Source organism: Diprion similis, chromosome 1, assembly GCF_021155765.1.
Source record: "Diprion similis isolate iyDipSimi1 chromosome 1, iyDipSimi1.1, whole genome shotgun sequence".
Lineage (NCBI taxonomy): Eukaryota > Metazoa > Arthropoda > Insecta > Hymenoptera > Diprionidae > Diprion > Diprion similis.
This window is the reverse complement of record NC_060105.1, coordinates 1654559-1668154: the sequence shown is the minus strand read 5'-3', so window position 1 is coordinate 1668154 and position 13596 is coordinate 1654559.

The following is a 13596-nucleotide window of genomic DNA, read 5'->3' as shown; positions in this document are numbered from 1 at the left end:
AATTTCGTCGTCATTTCTCTGCTGCTGGTCCTACACTTTTTTTGATGTGTTTTCTGAGTTCCTGGGGGTCGAATTACTCTAGAGATGGTCATACAAATCGATTCCGAGACGAGAAATTTTCAGCTCGAAAAATGACCAAAAAAGTAAGGCTTACCCCTTCGGATTTTTGGCCAAAATTTCGACGACTTTGAAAAGTGCTGCGATTGCTTTTGTGAGGCACTATTTCGACGTGATTTTGCGAGAGGAATCGATTAAGCGCAGTCCCAATACGCTGCGAGCGATAGCTGAAAAGTTACGGCCGAAAAACTCACGATTTTCGTCGTAATTTCTCTGCTGCTGGTCCTACCCTATTTTTGATGTGTTTTCTGAGTTCCTGGGAGTCGAATTACTCTAGAGATGGTCATACAAATCGATTCCGAGACGAGAAATTTTCGGCTCGAAAAATGACCAAAAAAGTAAGGCCTACCCCTTTGGATTTTTGGCCAAAATTTCGACGACTTTGAAAAGTGCTCCGATTCATTTTGTGGGGCACGATTCCGACGTAATTTTGCGAGAGGATTCGATTAAGCGCGGTCCCAATACGCTGCGAGCGATAGCTGAAAAGTTACGGCCGAAAAACTCATGAATTCCGTCGTCATTTCTCTGCTGCTGGTCCTACCCTATTTTTGATGTGTTTTCTGAGTTCCTGGGGGTCGAATTACTCTAGAGATGGTCATACAAATCGATTCCGAGACGAAAAATTTTCGTCTCGAAAAATGACCAAAAAAGTAAGGCTTACCCCTTTGGATTTTTGGCCAAAATTTCGACGACTTTGAAAAGTGCTGCGATTGCTTTTGTGAGGCACTATTTCGACGTGATTTTGCGAGAGGAATCGATTAAGCGCAGTCCCAATACGCTGCGAGCGATAGCTGAAAAGTTACGGCCAAAAAACTCACGATTTTCGTCGTAATTTCTCTGCTGCTGGTCCTACCCTATTTTTGATGTGTTTTCTGAGTTCCTGGGAGTCGAATTACTCTAGAGATGGTCATACAAATCGATTCCGAGACGAGAAATTTTCGGCTCGAAAAATGACCAAAAAAGTAAGGCTTACCCCTTTGGATTTTTGGCCAGAATTTCGACGACTTTGAAAAGTGCTGCAATTAATTTTGTGAGGCACTATTCCAACGTGATTTTGCGAGAGGAATCGATTAAGCGCAGTCCCAATACGCTGCGAGCGATAGCTGAAAAGTTACGGCCGAAAAACTCATGAATTTCGTCGTCATTTCTCTGCTGCTGGTCCTACCCTATTTTTGATGTGTTTTCTGAGTTCCTGGGGGTCGAATTACTCTAGAGATGGTCATACAAATCGATTCCGAGACGAAAAATTTTCGTCTCGAAAAATGACCAAAAAAGTAAGGCTTACCCCTTTGGATTTTTGGCCAAAATTTCGACGACTTTGAAAAGTGCTGCGATTCATTTTGTGAGGCACTATTCCGACGTAATTTTGCGAGAGGAATCGATTAAGCGCGGTCCCAATACGCTGCGAGCGATAGCTGAAAAGTTACGGCCGAAAAACTCATGAATTTCGTCGTCATTTCTCTGCTGCTGGTCCTACCCTATTTTTGATGTGTTTTCTGAGTTCCTGGGGGTCGAATTACTCTAGAGATGGTCATACAAATCGATTCCGAGACGAAAAATTTTCGTCTCGAAAAATGACCAAAAAAGTAAGGCTTACCCCTTTGGATTTTTGGCCAAAATTTCGACGACTTTGAAAAGTGCTGCGATTCATTTTGTGAGGCACTATTCCGACGTAATTTTGCGAGAGGATTCGATTAAGCGCGGTCCCAATACGCTGCGAGCGATAGCTGAAAAGTTACGGCCGAAAAACTCATGAATTTCGTCGTCATTTCTCTGCTGCTGGTCCTACCCTATTTTTGATGTGTTTTCTGAGTTCCTGGGAGTCGAATTACTCTAGAGATGGTCATACAAATCGATTCCGAGACGAGAAATTTTCGGCTCGAAAAATGACCAAAAAAGTAAGGCCTACCCCTTTGGATTTTTGGCCAAAATTTCGACGACTTTGAAAAGTGCTCCGATTCATTTTGTGGGGCACGATTCCGACGTAATTTTGCGAGAGGATTCGATTAAGCGCGGTCCCAATACGCTGCGAGCGATAGCTGAAAAGTTACGGCCGAAAAACTCATGAATTCCGTCGTCATTTCTCTGCTGCTGGTCCTACCCTATTTTTGATGTGTTTTCTGAGTTCCTGGGGGTCGAATTACTCTAGAGATGGTCATACAAATCGATTCCGAGACGAAAAATTTTCGTCTCGAAAAATGACCAAAAAAGTAAGGCTTACCCCTTTGGATTTTTGGCCAAAATTTCGACGACTTTGAAAAGTGCTGCGATTGCTTTTGTGAGGCACTATTTCGACGTGATTTTGCGAGAGGAATCGATTAAGCGCAGTCCCAATACGCTGCGAGCGATAGCTGAAAAGTTACGGCCAAAAAACTCACGATTTTCGTCGTAATTTCTCTGCTGCTGGTCCTACCCTATTTTTGATGTGTTTTCTGAGTTCCTGGGAGTCGAATTACTCTAGAGATGGTCATACAAATCGATTCCGAGACGAGAAATTTTCGGCTCGAAAAATGACCAAAAAAGTAAGGCTTACCCCTTTGGATTTTTGGCCAAAATTTCGACGACTTTGAAAAGTGCTGCAATTAATTTTGTGAGGCACTATTCCAACGTGATTTTGCGAGAGGAATCGATTAAGCGCAGTCCCAATACGCTGCGAGCGATAGCTGAAAAGTTACGGCCGAAAAACTCATGAATTTCGTCGTCATTTCTCTGCTGCTGGTCCTACCCTATTTTTGATGTGTTTTCTGAGTTCCTGGGGGTCGAATTACTCTAGAGATGGTCATACAAATCGATTCCGAGACGAAAAATTTTCGTCTCGAAAAATGACCAAAAAAGTAAGGCTTACCCCTTTGGATTTTTGGCCAAAATTTCGACGACTTTGAAAAGTGCTGCGATTCATTTTGTGAGGCACTATTCCGACGTAATTTTGCGAGAGGAATCGATTAAGCGCGGTCCCAATACGCTGCGAGCGATAGCTGAAAAGTTACGGCCGAAAAACTCATGAATTTCGTCGTCATTTCTCTGCTGCTGGTCCTACCCTATTTTTGATGTGTTTTCTGAGTTCCTGGGGGTCGAATTACTCTAGAGATGGTCATACAAATCGATTCCGAGACAAAAAATTTTCGTCTCGAAAAATGACCAAAAAAGTAAGGCTTACCCCTTTGGATTTTTGGCCAAAATTTCGACGACTTTGAAAAGTGCTGCGATTCATTTTGTGAGGCACTATTCCGACGTAATTTTGCGAGAGGATTCGATTAAGCGCGGTCCCAATACGCTGCGAGCGATAGCTGAAAAGTTACGGCCGAAAAACTCATGAATTTCGTCGTCATTTCTCTGCTGCTGGTCCTACCCTATTTTTGATGTGTTTTCTGAGTTCCTGGGGGTCGAATTACTCTAGAGATGGTCATACAAATCGATTCCGAGACGAAACATTTTCGGCTCGAAAAATGACCAAAAAAGTAAGGCTTACCCCTTTGGATTTTTGGCCAAAATTTCGACGACTTCAAAAAGTGCTGCGATTACTTTTGTGAGGCACTATTCCGACGTGATTTCGCGAGAGGAATCGATTAAGCGCAGTCCCAATACGCTGCGAGCGATAGCTGAAAAGTTACGGCCGAAAAACTCACGATTTTCGTCGTAATTTCTCTGCTGCTGGTCCTACCCTATTTTTGATGTGTTTTCTGAGTTCCTGGGGGTCGAATTACTCTAGAGATGGTCATACAAATCGATTCCGAGACGAAAAATTTTCGTCTCGAAAAATGACCAAAAAAGTAAGGCTTACCCCTTTGGATTTTTGGCCAAAATTTCGACGACTTTGAAAAGTGCTGCGATTCATTTTGTGAGGCACTATTCCGACGTAATTTTGCGAGAGGAATCGATTAAGCGCGGTCCCAATACGCTGCGAGCGATAGCTGAAAAGTTACGGCCGAAAAACTCATGAATTTCGTCGTCATTTCTCTGCTGCTGGTCTTACCCTTTTTTTGATGTGTTTTCTGAGTTCGTGGGGGTCGAATTACTCTGGAGATGGTCATACAAATCGATTCCGAGACGAGAAATTTTCGGCTCGAAAAATGACCAAAAAAGTAAGGCTTACCCCATCGGATTTTTGGCCAAAATTTCGACGACTTTGAAAAGTGCTGCGATTACTTTTGTGAGGCACTATTCCGACGTGATTTTGCGAGAGAAATCGATTAAGCGCAGTCCCAATACGCTGCGAGCGATAGCTGAAAAGTTACGGCCGAAAAACTCATGAATTTCGTCGTCATTTCTCTGCTGCTGGTCCTACCCTATTTTTGATGTGTTTTCTGAGTTCCTGGGGGTCGAATTACTCTAAAGATGGTCATACAAATCGATTTCGAGACGAAAAATTTTCGGCTCGAAAAATGACCAAAAAAGTAAGGCTTACCCCTTTGGATTTCTGGCCAAAATTTCGACGACTTCGAAAAGTGCCGCGATTACTTTTGTGAGGCACTATTCCGACGTGATTTTGCGAGAGAAATCGATTAAGCGCAGTCCCAATACGCTGCGAGCGATAGCTGAAAAGTTACGGCCGAAAAACTCACGATTTTCGTCGTAATTTCTCTGCTGCTGGTCCTACCCTATTTTTGATGTGTTTTCTGAGTTCCTGGGAGTCGAATTACTCTAGAGATGGTCATACCAATTGATTCCGAGACGAGAAATTTTCGTCTCGAAAAATGACCAAAAAAGTAAGGCTTACCCCTTTGGATTTTTGGCCAAAATTTCGACGACTTTGAAAAGTGCTGCGATTGCTTTTGTGAGGCACTATTTTGACGTGATTTTGCGAGGGGAATCGATTAAGCGCAGTCCCAATACGCTGCGAGCGATAGCTGAAAAGTTACGGCCGAAAAACTCACGATTTTCGTCGTAATTTCTCTGCTGCTGGTCCTACCCTATTTTTGATGTGCTTTCTGAGTTTCTGGGAGTCGAATTACTCCAGAGATGGTCATACAAATCGATTCCGAGACGAGAAATTTTCGGCTCGAAAAATGACCAAAAAAGTAAGGCTTACCCCTTTGGATTTCTGGCCAAAATTTCGACGACTTCGAAAAGTGCCGCGATTACTTTTGTGAGGCACTATTTCGACGTGATTTTGCGAGGGGAATCGATTAAGCGCAGTCCCAATACGCTGCGAGCGATAGCTGAAAAGTTACGGCCGAAAAACTCACGATTTTCGTCGTAATTTCTCTGCTGCTGGTCCTACCCTATTTTTGATGTGTTTTCTGAGTTCCTGGGAGTCGAATTACTCTAGAGATGGTCATACCAATCGATTCCGAGACGAGAAATTTTCGGCTCGAAAAATGACCAGAAAAGTAAGGCTTACCCCTTTGGATTTTTGGCCAAAATTTCGACGACTTTGAAAAGTGCTGCCATTAATTTTGTGAGGCACTATTCCAACGTGATTTTGCGAGAGGAATCGATTAAGCGCAGTCCCAATACGCTGCGAGCGATAGCTGAAAAGTTACGGCCGAAAAACTCACGATTTTCGTCGTAATTTCTCTGCTGCTGGTCCTACCCTATTTTTGATGTGCTTTTTGAGTTTCTGGGAGTCGAATTACTCCAGAGATGGTCATACAAATCGATTCCGAGACGAGAAATTTTCGGCTCGAAAAATGACCAAAAAAGTAAGGCTTACCCCTTTGGATTTTTGGCCAAAATTTCGACGACTTTGAAAAGTGCTGCAATTAATTTTGTGAGGCACTATTCCAACGTGATTTTGCGAGAGGAATCGATTAGGCGCAGTCCCAATACGCTGCGAGCGATAGCTGAAAAGTTACGGCCAAAAAACTCACGATTTTCGTCGTAATTTCTCTGCTGCTGGTCCTACCCTATTTTTGATGTGCTTTTTGAGTTTCTGGGAGTCGAATTACTCCAGAGATGGTCATACAAATCGATTCCGAGACGAGAAATTTTCGGCTCGAAAAATGACCAAAAAAGTAAGGCTTACCCCTTTGGATTTTTGGCCAAAATTTCGACGACTTTGGAAAGTGCTGCAATTAATTTTGTGAGGCACTATTCCAACGTGATTTTGCGAGAGGAATCGATTAGGCGCAGTCCCAATACGCTGCGAGCGATAGCTGAAAAGTTACGGCCGAAAAACTCATGAATTTCGGCGTCATTTCTCTGCTGCTGGTCCTACCCTATTTTTGATGATTTTTCTGAGTTCCTGGGGGTCGAATTACTCTAGAGATGGTCATACAAATCGATTCCGAGACGAAAAATTTTCGGCTCGAAAAATGACCAAAAAAGTAAGGCTTACCCCTTTGGATTTTTAGCCAAAATTTCGACGACTTCAAAAAGTGCTGCGATTACTTTTGTGAGGCTTTATTCAGACGTGATTTTGCGAGAGGAATCGATTAAGCGCAGTCCCAATACGCTGCGAGCGATAGCTGAAAAGTTACGGCCGAAAAACTCACGATTTTCGTCGTAATTTCTCTGCTGCTGGTCCTACCCTATTTTTGATGTGTTTTCTGAGTTCCTGGGAGTCAAAGTACTCTAGAGATGGTCATACAAATCGATTCCGAGACGAGAAATTTTCGGCTCGAAAAATGACCAAAAAAGTAAGGCTTACCCCTTTGGATTTTTGGCCAAAATTTCGACGACTTCAAAAAGTGCTGCGATTACTTTTGTGAGGCAATATTCCGACGTGATTTTGCTAGAGGAATCGATTAAGCGCAGTCCCAATACGCTGCGAGCGATAGCTGAAAAGTTACGGCCGAAAAACTCACGATTTTCGTCGTAATTTCTCTGCTGCTGGTCCTACCCTATTTTTGATGTGTTTTCTGAGTTCCTGGGAGTCGAATTACTCTAGAGATGGTCATACAAATCGATTCCGAGACGAGAAATTTTCGGCTCGAAAAATGACCAAAAAAGTAAGGCTTACCCCTTTGGATTTTTGGCCAAAATTTCGACGACTTTGAAAAGTGCTGCAATTAATTTTGTGAGGCCCTATTCCAACGTGATTTTGCGGGAGGAATCGATTAAGCGCAGTCCCAATACGCTGCGAGCGATAGCTGAAAAGTTACGGCCGAAAAACTCATGAATTTCGTCGTCATTTCTCTGCTGCTGGTCCTACCCTATTTTTGATGTGTTTTCTGAGTTCCTGGGGGTCGAATCACTCTAGAGATGGTCATACAAATCGATTCCGAGACGAGAAATTTTCGGCTCGAAAAATGACCAGGAAAGTAAGGCTTACCCCTTTGGATTTTTGGCCAAAATTTCGACGACTTTGAAAAGTGCTGCGATTCATTTTGTGAGGCACTATTCCGACGTAATTTCGCGAGAGGAATCGATTAAGCGCGGTCCCAATACGCTGCGAGCAATAGCTGAAAAGTTACGGCCGAAAAACTCATGAATTTCGTCGTCATTTCTCTGCTGCTGGTCCTACCCTATTTTTGATGTGTTTTCTGAGTTTCTGGGGGTCGAATTACTCTAGAGATGGTCATACAAATCGATTCCGAGACGAAAAATTTTCAGCTCGAAAAATGACCAAAAAAGTAAGGCTTACCCCTTTGGATTTTTGGCCAAAATTTCGACGACTTCGAAAAGTGCTGCGATTACTTTTGTAAGGCACTATTCCGACGTGATTTTGCGAGAGGAATCGATTGAGCGCAGTCCCAATACGCTGCGAGCGATAGCTGAAAAGTTACGGCCGAAAAACTCACGATTTTGGTCGTAATTTCTCTGCTGCTGGTCCTACCCTATTTTTGATGTGTTTTCTGAGTTCCTGGGAGTCGAATTACTCTAGAGATGGTCATACAAATCGATTCCGAGACGAGAAATTTTCGAGTCGAAAAATGACCAAAAAAGTAAGGCTTACCCCTTTGGATTTTTGGCCAAAATTTCGATGACTTTGAAAAGTGCTGCAATTAATTTTGTGAGTCACTATTCCAACGTGATTTTGCGAGAGGAATCGATTAAGCGCAGTCCCAATACGCTGCGAGCGATAGCTGAAAAGTTACGGCCGAAAAACTCATGAATTTCGTCGTCATTTCTCTGCTGCTGGTCCTACCCTATTTTTGATGTGTTTTCTGAGTTCCTAGGGGTCGAATTACTCTAGAGATGGTCATACAAATCGATTCCGAGACGAGAAATTTTCGACTCGAAAAATGACCAAAAAAGTAAGGCTCACCCCTTTGGATTTTTGGACAAAATTTCGACGACTTTGAAAAGTGCTGCGATTACTTTTGTGAGGCACTATTTCGACGTGATTTTGCGAGAGGAATCGATTAAGCGCAGTCCCAATACGCTGCGAGCGATAGCTGAAAAGTTACGGCCGAAAAACTCACGATTTTCGTCGTAATTTCTCTGCTGCTGGTCCTACCCTATTTTTGATGTGCTTTCTGAGTTTCTGGAAGTCGAATTACTCTAGAGATGGTCATACAAATCGATTCCGAGACGAGAAATTTTCGGCTCGAAAAATGACCAAAAAAGTAAGGCTTACCCCTTTGGATTTTTGGCCAAAATTTCGACGACTTTGAAAAGTGCTGCAATTAATTTTGTGAGGCACTATTCCAACGTGATTTTGCGAGAGGAATCGATTAGGCGCAGTACCAATACGCTGCGAGCGATAGCTGAAAAGTTACGGCCGAAAAACTCATGAATTTCGTCGTCATTTCTCTGCTGCTGGTCCTACCCTATTTTTGATGTGTTTTCTGAGTTCCTGGGGGTCGAATTACTCTAGAGATGGTCATACAAATCGATTCCGAGAAGAAAAATTTTCGTCTCGAAAAATGACCACAAAAGTAAGGCTTACCCCTTTGGATTTTTGTCCAAAATTTCGACGACTTTGAAAAGTGCTGCGATTCATTTTGTTAGGCACTATTCCGACGTAATTTTGCGAGAGGATTCGATTAAGCGCGGTCCCAATATGCTGCGAGCGATAGCTGAAAAGTTACGGCCGAAAAACTCATGAATTTCGTCGTCATTTCTCTGCTGCTGGTCCTACACTTTTTTTGATGTGTTTTCTGAGTTCCTGGGGGTCGAATTACTCTAGAGATGGTCATACAAATCGATTCCGAGACGAGAAATTTTCAGCTCGAAAAATGACCAAAAAAGTAACGCTTACCCCTTCGGATTTTTGGCCAAAATTTCGACGACTTTGAAAAGTGCTGCGATTCATTTTGTGAGGCACTATTCCGACGTAATTTTGCAAGAGGAATCGATTAAGCGCGGTCCCAATACGCTGCAAGCGATAGCTGAAAAGTTACGGCCGAAAAACTCATGAATTTCGTCGTCATTTCTCTGCTGCTGGTCCTACCCTATTTTTGATGTGTTTTCTGAGTTCCTGGGGGTCGAATTACTCTAGAGATGGTCATACAAATCGATTCCGAGACGAAAAATTTTCGTCTCGAAAAATGACCAAAAAAGTAAGGCTTACCCCTTTGGATTTTTGGCCAAAATTTCGACGACTTTGAAAAGTGCTGCGATTCATTTTGTGAGGCACAATTCCGACGTAATTTTGCGAGAGGAATCGATTAAGCGCGGTCCCAATACGCTGCGAGCGATAGCTGAAAAGTTACGGCCGAAAAACTCATGAATTTCGTCGTCATTTCTCTGCTGCTGGTCCTACCCTATTTTTGATGTGTTTTCTGAGTTCCTGGGGGTCGAATTACTCTAGAGATGGTCATACAAATCGATTCCGAGACGAGAAATTTTCGGCTCGAAAAATGACCAAAAAAGTAAGGCTTACCCCTTTGGATTTTTGGCCAAAATTTCGACGACTTTGAAAAGTGCTGCAATTAATTTTGTGAGGCACTATTCCAACGTGATTTTGCGAGAGGAATCGATTAAGCGCAGTCCCAATACGCTGCGAGCGATAGCTGAAAAGTTACGGCCGAAAAACTCATGAATTTCGTCGTCATTTCTCTGCTGCTGGTCCTACCCTATTTTTGATGTGTTTTCTGAGTTCCTGGGGGTCGAATCACTCCAGAGATGGTCATACAAATCGATTCCGAGACGAAAAATTTTCGTCTCGAAAAATGACCAAAAAAGTAAGGCTTACCCCTTTGGATTTTTGGCCAAAATTTCGACGACTTTGAAAAGTGCTGCGATTCATTTTGTGAGGCACTATTCCGACGTAATTTTGCGAGAGGAATCGATTAAGCGCGGTCCCAATACGCTGCGAGCGATAGCTGAAAAGTTACGGCCGAAAAACTCATGAATTTCGTCGTCATTTCTCTGCTGCTGGTCCTACCCTATTTTTGATGTGTTTTCTGAGTTCCTGGGGGTCGAATTACTCTAGAGATGGTCATACAAATCGATTCCGAGACGAAAAATTTTCAGCTCGAAAAATGACCAAAAAAGTAAGGCTTACCCCTTTGGATTTTTGGCCAAAATTTCGACGACTTTGAAAAGTGCTGCAATTAATTTTGTGAGGCACTATTCCAACGTGATTTTGCGAGAGGAATCGATTAGGCGCAGTCCCAATACGCTGCGAGCGATAGCTGAAAAGTTACGGCCGAAAAACTCATGAATTTCGTCGTCATTTCTCTGCTGCTGGTCCTACCCTATTTTTGATGTGTTTTCTGAGTTCCTGGGGGTCGAATTACTCTAGAGATGGTCATACAAATCGATTCCGAGACGAAAGATTTTCGTCTCGAAAAATGACCAAAAAAGTAAGGCTTACCCCTTTGGATTTTTGGCCAAAATTTCGACGACTTTGAAAAGTGCTGCGATTCATTTTGTGAGGCACAATTCCGACGTAATTTTGCGAGAGGAATCGATTAAGCGCGGTCCCAATACGCTGCGAGCGATAGCTGAAAAGTTACGGCCGAAAAACTCATGAATTTCGTCGTCATTTCTCTGCTGCTGGTCCTACCCTATTTTTGATGTGTTTTCTGAGTTCCTGGGGGTCGAATTACTCTAGAGATGGTCATACAAATCGATTCCGAGACGAGAAATTTTCGGCTCGAAAAATGACCAAAAAAGTAAGGCTTACCCCTTTGGATTTTTGGCCAAAATTTCGACGACTTTGAAAAGTGCTGCAATTAATTTTGTGAGGCACTATTCCAACGTGATTTTGCGAGAGGAATCGATTAAGCGCAGTCCCAATACGCTGCGAGCGATAGCTGAAAAGTTACGGCCGAAAAACTCATGAATTTCGTCGTCATTTCTCTGCTGCTGGTCCTACCCTATTTTTGATGTGTTTTCTGAGTTCCTGGGGGTCGAATCACTCCAGAGATGGTCATACAAATCGATTCCGAGACGAAAAATTTTCGTCTCGAAAAATGACCAAAAAAGTAAGGCTTACCCCTTTGGATTTTTGGCCAAAATTTCGACGACTTTGAAAAGTGCTGCGATTCATTTTGTGAGGCACTATTCCGACGTAATTTTGCGAGAGGAATCGATTAAGCGCGGTCCCAATACGCTGCGAGCGATAGCTGAAAAGTTACGGCCGAAAAACTCATGAATTTCGTCGTCATTTCTCAGCTGCTGGTCCTACCCTATTTTTGATGTGTTTTCTGAGTTCCTGGGGGTCGAATTACTCTAGAGATGGTCATACAAATCGATTCCGAGACGAAAAATTTTCAGCTCGAAAAATGACCAAAAAAGTAAGGCTTACCCCTTTGGATTTTTGGCCAAAATTTCGACGACTTTGAAAAGTGCTGCAATTAATTTTGTGAGGCACTATTCCAACGTGATTTTGCGAGAGGAATCGATTAGGCGCAGTCCCAATACGCTGCGAGCGATAGCTGAAAAGTTACGGCCGAAAAACTCATGAATTTCGTCGTCATTTCTCTGCTGCTGGTCCTACCCTATTTTTGATGTGTTTTCTGAGTTCCTGGGGGTCGAATTACTCTAGAGATGGTCATACAAATCGATTCCGAGACGAAAGATTTTCGTCTCGAAAAATGACCAAAAAAGTAAGGCTTACCCCTTTGGATTTTTGGCCAAAATTTCGACGACTTTGAAAAGTGCTGCGATTCATTTTGTGAGGCACAATTCCGACGTAATTTTGCGAGAGGAATCGATTAAGCGCGGTCCCAATACGCTGCGAGCGATAGCTGAAAAGTTACGGCCGAAAAACTCATGAATTTCGTCGTCATTTCTCTGCTGCTGGTCCTACCCTATTTTTGATGTGTTTTCTGAGTTCCTGGGGGTCGAATTACTCTAGAGATGGTCATACAAATCGATTCCGAGACGAAAAATTTTCAGCTCGAAAAATGACCAAAAAAGTAAGGCTTACCCCTTTGGATTTTTGTCCAAAATTTCGACGACTTTGAAAAGGGCTGCAATTAATTTTGTGAGGCACTATTCCAACGTGATTTTGCGAGAGGAATCGATTAGGCGCGGTCCCAATACGCTGCGAGCGATAGCTGAAAAGTTACGGCCGAAAAACTCATGATTTTTGTCGTCATTTCTCTGCTGCTGGTCCTACCCTATTTTTGATGTGTTTTCTGAGTTCCTGGGGGTCGAATTACTCTAGAGATGGTCATACAAATCGATTCCGAGACGAAAAATTTTCGGCTCGAAAAATGACCAAAAAAGTAAGGCTTACCCCTTTGGATTTTTGGCCAAAATTTCGACGACTCCGAAAAGTGCTGCGATTACTTTTGTGAGGCACTATTCCGACGTGATTTCGCGAGAGGAATCGATTAAGCGCAGTCCCAATACGCTGCGAGCGATAGCTGAAAAGTTACGGCCGAAAAACTCACGATTTTCGTCGTAATTTCTCTGCTGCTGGTCCTACCCTATTTTCGATGTGTTTTCTGAGTTCCTAGAAGTCGAATTACTCTAGAGATGGTCATACAAATCGATTCCGAGACGAGAAATTTTCGGCTCGAAAAATGACCAAAAAAGTAAGGCTTACCCCTTTGGATTTTTGGCCAAAATTTCGACGACTTTGAAAAGTGCTGCGATTCATTTTGTGAGGCACAATTCCGACGTAATTTTGCGAGAGGAATCGATTAAGCGCGGTCCCAATACGCTGCGAGCGATAGCTGAAAAGTTACGGCCGAAAAACTCATGAATTTCGTCGTCATTTCTCTGCTGCTGGTCCTACCCTATTTTTGATGTGTTTTCTGAGTTCCTGGGGGTCGAATTACTCTAGAGATGGTCATACAAATCGATTCCGAGACGAAAAATTTTCAGCTCGAAAAATGACCAAAAAAGTAAGGCTTACCCCTTTGGATTTTTGGCCAAAATTTCGACGACTTTGAAAAGGGCTGCAATTAATTTTGTGAGGCACTATTCCAACGTGATTTTGCGAGAGGAATCGATTAGGCGCAGTCCCAATACGCTGCGAGCGATAGCTGAAAAGTTACGGCCGAAAAACTCATGAATTTCGTCGTCATTTCTCTGCTGCTGGTCCTACCCTATTTTTGATGTGTTTTCTGAGTTCCTGGGGGTCGAATTACTCTAGAGATGGTCATACAAATCGATTCCGAGACGAAAAATTTTCGTCTCGAAAAATGACCAAAAAAGTAAGGCTTACCCCTTTGGATTTTTGTCCAAAATTTC